This window comes from Procambarus clarkii, chromosome 82, assembly GCF_040958095.1.
Source record: "Procambarus clarkii isolate CNS0578487 chromosome 82, FALCON_Pclarkii_2.0, whole genome shotgun sequence".
NCBI classification, from domain to species: domain Eukaryota; kingdom Metazoa; phylum Arthropoda; class Malacostraca; order Decapoda; family Cambaridae; genus Procambarus; species Procambarus clarkii.
This window is the reverse complement of record NC_091231.1, coordinates 1,804,769-1,815,137: the sequence shown is the minus strand read 5'-3', so window position 1 is coordinate 1,815,137 and position 10,369 is coordinate 1,804,769.

Below are 10,369 nucleotides of genomic sequence, written 5' to 3'. Positions count from 1 at the left end.
CACGATTTTTGGCCGCTAGTGGCGAAATTTGCACGATTTTGTGCCGCTAGCGGCGAAAATAGCCCCTTTTTTGGCCGCTAGCGGCGAAAATCGGTCGATTTTTGGCAGGTAGCGACGAAATTCGCGCGATTTTTGCCCGTCAGATGCAAAAATCGCATGGTTTCTGGCCGCTAGCGTCGAAAATAGCGCGGTTTTCGGCCGTTAGCGGCAAAAATCGCCCGATTTTTGGCCGCTAGCGGCGAAAATCGCACAGTTTTTGGCCGCTAGCGGCGAAAATCTTGATTTTTGCCCGCCAGCCGCGAAAATCGCATGGTTTTGGCCGCTAGCGGCGAAAATCGCGCGGTTTTTGGCAGGCAGCGGCGAAAATCGTGATTTTTGCCCGCCAGCTGCGAAAATCGCATGGTTTTTGGCCGCTAGCGGCGAAAATCGCGCGGTTTTTGGCCGGTAGGGCGAAAATCGCGCTATTTTTGCCCGCCAGCTGCAAAAATCGCATAGTTTCTGGCCGCTAGCGGCGAAAATCGCGCGATTTTTGGCCGCTAGCGGTGAAATTCGGACGATTTTTGGCCGCTAGCGGCGAAATTTGCAAGATTTTTGGCCGCTAGCGGCTTAAATCGCGCGATTTTTGCCCGCTAGCTATAAAAATCGCACGATTTTTGGCCGCTAGCGGCTAAAATCACGCGGTTTTTGGCCGGTAGCGGCGAAATTTGCACGATTTTGTGCCCATAGCGGCGAAAATCACCCCATTTTTGGCCGCTTGCGGCGAAAATAGCCCCTTTTTTGGCCGCTAGCGGCGAAAATCGGTCGATTTTTGCCCGGTAGCGGCGAAAATAGCGCTATTTTTGCCCGCCAGCTGCAAAAATCGCATGGTTTTTGGCCGCTAGCGGCAAAAGTCGCGAGGTTTTTGGCCGGTAGCGGCAAAAATCGCATGGTTTCTGGCCGCTAGCGTCGAAAATAGCGCAGTTTTCGGCAGTTAGCGGCAAAAATCGCCCGATTTTTGGCCGCTAGCGGCGAAAATCGCGCGGTTTTTTGCCGGTAGCGGCGAAAATCGCGCTATTTTTGGCCGGTAGCGGCGAAAATCGCGATTTTTGCCCGCCAGCTGCGAAAATTGCATGGTTTCTGCGCAAAATAGCGCGGTTTTCGGCCGTTAGTGGCAAAAATCGCCCGATTTTAATCCGCTAGCGGCGAAAATCGCACGGTTTTTGGCGGCTATTGGCGAAAATCGCGCTATTTTGGCCGGAAGCGGCGAAAATCGCGATTTTTGCCCGCCAGCTGCGAAAATCGCATAGTTTTTGGGTGGTAGCGGCGAAAATTGCGCGGTTTTTGGCCGGTAACGGCGAAAATAGCGCTATTTTTGCCCGCCAGCTGCAAAAATCACATGGTTTTTGGCCGCTAGCGGCGAAAATCGCGATTTTTTTGGCCGCTAGCGGCGAAAATCGCACGGTTTTTGGCTGCTAGCGGCGAAAATCGCGCTATTTTTGGCCGGTAGCGGCGAAAATCGCGATTTTTGCCCGCCAGCTGCGAAAATCGCATGGTTTTTGGCCGCTAGCGGCTTAAATCGCGCGATTTTTGCCCGCCAGCTATAAAAATCGCACGATTTTTGGCCGCTAGCGGCTAAAATCACGCGGTTTTTGGCCGGTAGCGGCGAAAATCACGCGATTTTTGCCCGTCAGCTGCAAAAATCGCTTGGTTTTTGGCCGCTAGCGGCGAAATTTGCACGATTTTGTGCCCATAGCGGCGAAAATCACCCCATTTTTGGCCGCTTGCGGCGAAAATAGCCCCTTTTTTGGCCGCTAGCGGCGAAAATCGGTCGATTTTTGCCCGGTAGCGGCGAAAATAGCGCTATTTTTGCCCGCCAGCTGCAAAAATCGCATGGTTTTTGGCCGCTAGCGGCAAAAGTCGCGAGGTTTTTGGCCGGTAGCGGCAAAAATCGCATGGTTTCTGGCCGCTAGCGTCGAAAATAGCGCAGTTTTCGGCAGTTAGCGGCAAAAATCGCCCGATTTTTGGCCGCTAGCGGCGAAAATCGCGCGGTTTTTTGCCGGTAGCGGCGAAAATCGCGCTATTTTTGGCCGGTAGCGGCGAAAATCGCAATTTTTGCCCGCCAGCTGCGAAAATTGCATGGTTTCTGCGCAAAATAGCGCGGTTTTCGGCCGTTAGTGGCAAAAATCGCCCGATTTTAATCCGCTAGCGGCGAAAATCGCACGGTTTTTGGCGGCTATTGGCGAAAATCGCGCTATTTTTGGCCGGAAGCGGCGAAAATCGCGATTTTTGCCCGCCAGCTGCGAAAATCACATAGTTTTTGGGTGGTAGCGGCGAAAATTGCGCGGTTTTTGGCCGGTAACGGCGAAAATAGCGCTATTTTTGCCCGCCAGCTGCAAAAATCACATGGTTTTTGGCCGCTAGCGGCGAAAATCGCGATTTTTTTGGCCGCTAGCGGCGAAAATCGCACGGTTTTTGGCTGCTAGCGGCGAAAATCGCGCTATTTTTGGCCGGTAGCGGCGAAAATCGCGATTTTTGCCCGCCAGCTGCGAAAATCGCATGGTTTTTGGCCGCTAGCGGCGAAAATCGCGCGTTTTTGGCCGGTAGCGGCGAAAATCACGCTATTTTTGGCCGCTAGCTGCGAAATTCGCGATTTTTGCCCGCCAGCTGCGAAAATCGCGTGGTTTTTGCGCAAAATAGCGCGGTTTTCGGCCGTTACCGGCAAAAATCGCCCGATTTTTGGCCACTAGCTGCGAAAATCGCACGGTTTTCGGCCGCTAGCGGCGAAAATCGCGCTATTTTTGGCCGGTAGCGGCGAAAATCGCGATTTTTGCCCGCCAGCTGCGAAAATCGCATAGTTTTTGGCCGCTAGCGGCGAAAATCGCGCGGTTTTTGGCCGGTAGCGGCGAAAATAGCGCTATTTTTGCCCGCCAGCTGCAAAAATCGCATGGTTTTTGGCCGCTAGCGGCAAAAGTCGCGCGGTTTTTGGCCGGTAGCGGCAAAAATCGCGCTATTTTTGCCCGCCAGCTGCGAAAATCGCATGGTTTTTGGCCGCAAGCGGTGAAAATCGCGCGGTTTTTGGCAGGTAGCGGCGAAATTCGCACGGTTTATGGCAAGTAGCGGCGAAAATCGCGCTATTTTTGGCCGGTTGTGGCGAAAATCGCGATTTTTGCCCGCCAGCTGCGAAAATCGCATAGTTTTTGGCCGCTAGCGGCGAAAATCGCGGGGTTTTTGGCCGGTAGCGGCGCAAATCGCGATTTTTGAACGCCAGCTGCGAAAATCGCATGTTTTTTGCGCAAAATAGCGCGGTTTTCGGCCGTTAGCGGCAAAAATCGCCCGATTTTTGGCCGCTAGCGGCGAAAATCACGCTATTTTTGGCCGGTAGCGGCGAAAATCGCGATTTTGCCCGCCAGTTGCGAAAATCGCCCGATTTTTGGCCGCAAGCGGCGAAAATCGCACGGTTTTTGGCCGCTAGCGGCGAAAATCGCGCTATTTTTGGCCGGTAGCGGCGAAAATCGCGATTTTTGCCCGCCAGCTGCGAAAATCGCATGGTTTTTGGCCGCTAGCGGCGAAAATCGCGCGGTTTTTGGCCGGTAGCGGTGAAAATCGCGCTATTTTTGCCCGCCAGCTGCAAAAACCGCATAGTTTCTGGCCGCTAGCGGCGAAAATCGCGCTATTTTTGGCCGCTAGCGGCGAAATTCGCACGATTTTTGGCCGCTAGTGGCGAAATTTGCACGATTTTGTGCCGCTAGCGGCGAAAATAGCCCCTTTTTTGGCCGCTAGCGGCGAAAATCGGTCGATTTTTGGCAGGTAGCGACGAAATTCGCGCGATTTTTGCCCGTCAGATGCAAAAATCGCATGGTTTCTGGCCGCTAGGGTCGAAAATAGCGCGGTTTTCGGCCGTTAGCGGCAAAAATCGCCCGATTTTTGGCCGCTAGCGGCGAAAATCGCACAGTTTTTGGCCGCTAGCGGCGAAAATCTGGATTTTTGCCCGCCAGCCGCGAAAATCGCATGGTTTTTGGCCGCTAGCGGCGAAAATCGCGCGGTTTTTGGCAGGCAGCGGCGAAAATCGTGATTTTTGCCCGCCAGCTGCGAAAATCGCATGGTTTTTGGCCGCTAGCGGCGAAAATCGCGCGGTTTTTGGCCGGTAGCGGCGAAAATCGCGCTATTTTTGCCCGCCAGCTGCAAAAATCGCATAGTTTCTGGCCGCTAGCGGCGAAAATCGCGCGATTTTTGGCCGCTAGCGGTGAAATTCGGACGATTTTTGGCCGCTAGCGGCGAAATTTGCACGATTTTTGGCCGCTAGCGGCTTAAATCGCGCGATTTTTGCCCGCCAGCTATAAAAATCGCACGATTTTTGGCCGCTAGCGGCTAAAATCACGCGGTTTTTGGCCGGTAGCGGCGAAAATCACGCGATTTTTGCCCGTCAGCTGCAAAAATCGCTTGGTTTTTGGCCGCTAGCGGCGAAATTTGCACGATTTTGTGCCCATAGCGGCGAAAATCACCCCATTTTTGGCCGCTTGCGGCGAAAATAGCCCCTTTTTTGGCCGCTAGCGGCGAAAATCGGTCGATTTTTGCCCGGTAGCGGCGAAAATAGCGCTATTTTTGCCCGCCAGCTGCAAAAATCGCATGGTTTTTGGCCGCTAGCGGCAAAAGTCGCGAGGTTTTTGGCCGGTAGCGGCAAAAATCGCATGGTTTCTGGCCGCTAGCGTCGAAAATAGCGCAGTTTTCGGCAGTTAGCGGCAAAAATCGCCCGATTTTTGGCCGCTAGCGGCGAAAATCGCGCGGTTTTTTGCCGGTAGCGGCGAAAATCGCGCTATTTTTGGCCGGTAGCGGCGAAAATCGCGATTTTTGCCCGCCAGCTGCGAAAATTGCATGGTTTCTGCGCAAAATAGCGCGGTTTTCGGCCGTTAGTGGCAAAAATCGCCCGATTTTAATCCGCTAGCGGCGAAAATCGCACGGTTTTTGGCGGCTATTGGCGAAAATCGCGCTATTTTTGGCCGGAAGCGCGCGAAAATCGCGATTTTTGCCCGCCAGCTGCGAAAATCGCATAGTTTTTGGGTGGTAGCGGCGAAAATTGCGCGGTTTTTGGCCGGTAACGGCGAAAATAGCGCTATTTTTGCCCGCCAGCTGCAAAAATCACATGGTTTTTGGCCGCTAGCGGCGAAAATCGCGCTATTTTTGGCCGAAAGCGGCGAAAATCGCGATTTTTGCCCGCCAGCTGCGAAAATCGCATGGTTTTGGCCGCTAGCGGCGAAAATCGCGCGGTTTTTGGCCGGTAGCGGCGAAAATCGCGCTATTTTTGCCCGCCAGCTGCAAAAATCGCATAGTTTCTGGCCGCTAGCGGCGAAAATCGCGCGATTTTTGACCGCTAGCGGCGAAAATCGCGCGATTTTGGGCCGCTAGCGGCGAAATTCGCACGATTTTCGCCGCTAGCGGCCAAAAATCGTGCGAATTTCGCCGCTAGCGGCCAAAAATCGCGCGATTTTCGCCGCTAGCGGTCAAAAATCGCGCGATTTTCGCCGCTAGCGGCGAGAAACTATGCGATTTTTGCAGCTGGCGGGCAAATATAGCGCGATTTTCGCCGCTACCGGCCAAAAACCGCGCGATTTTCGCCGGTAGCGGCGAAAATCACGCGATTTTTGCCCGTCAGCTGCAAAAATCGCTTGGTTTTTGGCCGCTAGCGGCGAAATTTGCACGATTTTGTGCCCATAGCGGCGAAAATCACCCCATTTTTGGCCGCTTGCGGCGAAAATAGCCCCTTTTTTGGCCGCTAGCGGCGAAAATCGGTCGATTTTTGGCAGGTAGCGGCGAAATTCGTGCGATTTTTGCCCGCCACCGGCAAAAATCGCATGGTTTCTGGCCGCTAGCGTCGAAAATAGCGCGGTTTTCGGCCGTTAGCGGCGAAAATCGCCCGATTTTTGGCCGCTAGCGGCGAAAATCTCACGGTTTTTGGCCGCTAGCGGCGAAATTCGCACGATTTTTGGCCGCTAGTGGCGAAATTTGCACGATTTTGTGCCGCTAGCGGCGAAAATAGCCCCTTTTTTGGCCGCTAGCGGCGAAAATCGGTCGATTTTTGGCAGGTAGCGACGAAATTCGCGCGATTTTTGCCCGTCAGATGCAAAAATCGCATGGTTTCTGGCCGCTAGCGTCGAAAATAGCGCGGTTTTCGGCCGTTAGCGGCAAAAATCGCCCGATTTTTGGCCGCTAGCGGCGAAAATCGCACAGTTTTTGGCCGCTAGCGGCGAAAATCTTGATTTTTGCCCGCCAGCCGCGAAAATCGCATGGTTTTTGGCCGCTAGCGGCGAAAATCGCGCGGTTTTTGGCAGGCAGCGGCGAAAATCGTGATTTTTGCCCGCCAGCTGCGAAAATCGCATGGTTTTTGGCCGCTAGCGGCGAAAATCGCGCGGTTTTTGGCCGGTAGGGGCGAAAATCGCGCTATTTTTGCCCGCCAGCTGCAAAAATCGCATAGTTTCTGGCCGCTAGCGGCGAAAATCGCGCGATTTTTGGCCGCTAGCGGTGAAATTCGGACGATTTTTGGCCGCTAGCGGCGAAATTTGCAAGATTTTTGGCCGCTAGCGGCTTAAATCGCGCGATTTTTGCCCGCTAGCTATAAAAATCGCACGATTTTTGGCCGCTAGCGGCTAAAATCACGCGGTTTTTGGCCGGTAGCGGCGAAATTTGCACGATTTTGTGCCCATAGCGGCGAAAATCACCCCATTTTTGGCCGCTTGCGGCGAAAATAGCCCCTTTTTTGGCCGCTAGCGGCGAAAATCGGTCGATTTTTGCCCGGTAGCGGCGAAAATAGCGCTATTTTTGCCCGCCAGCTGCAAAAATCGCATGGTTTTTGGCCGCTAGCGGCAAAAGTCGCGAGGTTTTTGGCCGGTAGCGGCAAAAATCGCATGGTTTCTGGCCGCTAGCGTCGAAAATAGCGCAGTTTTCGGCAGTTAGCGGCAAAAATCGCCCGATTTTTGGCCGCTAGCGGCGAAAATCGCGCGGTTTTTTGCCGGTAGCGGCGAAAATCGCGCTATTTTTGGCCGGTAGCGGCGAAAATCGCGATTTTTGCCCGCCAGCTGCGAAAATTGCATGGTTTCTGCGCAAAATAGCGCGGTTTTCGGCCGTTAGTGGCAAAAATCGCCCGATTTTAATCCGCTAGCGGCGAAAATCGCACGGTTTTTGGCGGCTATTGGCGAAAATCGCGCTATTTTTGGCCGGGAAGCGGCGAAAATCGCGATTTTTGCCCGCCAGCTGCGAAAATCGCATAGTTTTTGGGTGGTAGCGGCGAAAATTGCGCGGTTTTTGGCCGGTAACGGCGAAAATAGCGCTATTTTGCCCGCCAGCTGCAAAAATCACATGGTTTTTGGCCGCTAGCGGCGAAAATCGCGATTTTTTTGGCCGCTAGCGGCGAAAATCGCACGGTTTTTGGCTGCTAGCGGCGAAAATAAGAACATAAGAACAAAGGTAACTGCAGAAGGCCTATTGGCCCATACGAGGCAGCTCCTATTCTATAACCACCCAATCCCACTCATACACCCGTCCAACCCGCGCTTGAAACAATCGATGGACCCCACCTCCACAATGTCACGCGGCAACCGGTTCCACAAATCAACAACCCTGTTACCGAACCAGTACCCACCCAAGCCTTTCCCAAATCCAAACCCATCCAACCCATATCCATTGTTTCGTGTTCTGTCCTGTGTTGATACTTTTAATACCCTATTAATATCCCCCCGGTTATGTCCATTCATCCACTTGTAAACCTCTATCATGTCACCCCTAACTCTTCGCCTTTCCAGTGAATGCAACTTAAGCTTTGTTAATCTTTCTTCATATGAAAGATTTCTAATTTGGGGAATTAACTTAGTCATCCTACGCTGGACACGTTCAAGTGAATTTATATCCATTCTATAATATGGCGACCAAAACTGAACTGCATAATCTAAATGGGGCCTAACTAGAGCAAGATATAACCTGAGAACCACACCAGGTGTCTTGTTACTAACGCTGCGATTAATAAATCCAAGTGTCCGATTTGCCTTATTACGAACATTTATGCATTGATCCTTTTGTTTTAAATTCTTACTAATCATAACTCCCAGATCCCTTTCGCAATCCGACTTCGCAATCACAACACCATCTAGCTCGTATCTTGTAACTCTATCATCATTACCTAACCTCAGAACTTTACATTTATCAGCATTAAACTGCATCTGCCAATCCTTTGACCATTTCAAAACCCTATCTAGATCAACTTGAAGTGATAGTGAGTCCTCCTCCGAATTAATTTCCCTACCGATTTTCGTATCATCGGCAAATTTGCAAATAAGAACATAAGAACATAAGAACAAAGGTAACTGCAGAAGGCCTATTGGCCCATACGAGGCAGCTCCTATTCTATAACCACCCAATCCCTCTCATATACTTGTCCAACCCGTGCTTGAAACAATCGAGGGACCCCACCTCCACAATGTTACGCGGCAATTGGTTCCACAAATCAACAACCCTGTTACTGAACCAGTATTTACCCAAGTCTTTCTAAATCTAAACTTATCCAATTTATATCCATTGTTTCGTGTTCTGTCCTGTGTTGATACTTTTAATACCCTACTAATATCCCCCGGTTATGTCCATTCATCCACTTGTAAACCTTTATCATGTCACCCCTAACTCTTCGCCTTTCCAGTGAATGCAACTTAAGCTTTGTTAATCTTTCTTCATATGAAAGATTTCTAATTTGGGGAATTAACTTAGTCATCCTACGCTGGACACGTTCAAGTGAATTTATATCCATTCTATAATATGGCGACCAAAACTGAACTGCATAATCTAAATGGGGCCAAACTAGAGCAAGATATAGCTTGAGAACCACACCAGGTGTCTTGTTACTAACGCTGCGATTAATAAATCCAAGTGTCCGATTTGCCTTATTACGAACATTTATGCATTGATCCTTTTGTTTTAAATTCTTACTAATCATAACTCCCAGATCCCTTTCGCAATCCGACTTCGCAATCACAACACAATCTAGCTCGTATCTTGTAACTCTATCATCATTACCTAACCTCAGAACTTTACATTTATCAGCATTAAACTGCATCTGCCAATCCTTTGACCATTTCAAAACCCTATCTAGATCAACTTGAAGTGATAGTGAGTCCTCCTCCGAATTAATTTCCCTACCGATTTTCGTATCATCGGCAAATTTGCAAATGTTGCTACTCAAACCTGAATCTAAATCATTTATATATATTATAAACAACAGAGGTCCCAGGACAGAGCCTTGAGGCACTCCACTTACAACATTTTCCCACTCTGACTTGATTCCATTTATACTAACTCTCTGTTTCCTTTGGTATAGCCATGCCCTAATCCAGCTTAATATAGCACCCCCAATACCATGAGACTCTATTTTTTTAATCAGTCTTTCATGTGGCACTGTATCAAAAGCTTTGCTAAAGTCAAGGTATACAACATCGCAATCCTTACCACTATCAACTGCCTCAACAATGCTAGAATAAAAAGATAACAAATTTGTTAAACATGAACGGCCATTTATAAAACCATGTTGCGACTCAATTATTAATTTATGTTTTTCAAGATGAAGACGAATTTTATTTGCTATTATTATAAAATCGCGCTATTTTTGGCCGGTAGCGGCGAAAATCGCGATTTTTGCCCGCCAGCTGCGAAAATCGCATGGTTTTTGGCCGCTAGCGGCTTAAATCGCGCGATTTTTGCCCGCCAGCTATAAAAATCGCACGATTTTGGCCGCTAGCGGCTAAAATCACGCGGTTTTTGGCCGGTAGCGGCGAAAATCACGCGATTTTTGCCCGTCAGCTGCAAAAATCGCTTGGTTTTTGGCCGCTAGCGGCGAAATTTGCACGATTTTGTGCCCATAGCGGCGAAAATCACCCCATTTTTGGCCGCTTGCGGCGAAAATAGCCCCTTTTTTGGCCGCTAGCGGCGAAAATCGGTCGATTTTTGCCCGGTAGCGGCGAAAATAGCGCTATTTTTGCCCGCCAGCTGCAAAAATCGCATGGTTTTTGGCCGCTAGCGGCAAAAGTCGCGAGGTTTTTGGCCGGTAGCGGCAAAAATCGCATGGTTTCTGGCCGCTAGCGTCGAAAATAGCGCAGTTTTCGGCAGTTAGCGGCAAAAATCGCCCGATTTTTGGCCGCTAGCGGCGAAAATCGCGCGGTTTTTTGCCGGTAGCGGCGAAAATCGCGCTATTTTTGGCCGGTAGCGGCGAAAATCGCAATTTTTGCCCGCCAGCTGCGAAAATTGCATGGTTTCTGCGCAAAATAGCGCGGTTTTCGGCCGTTAGTGGCAAAAATCGCCCGATTTTAATCCGCTAGCGGCGAAAATCGCACGGTTTTTGGCGGCTATTGGCGAAAAT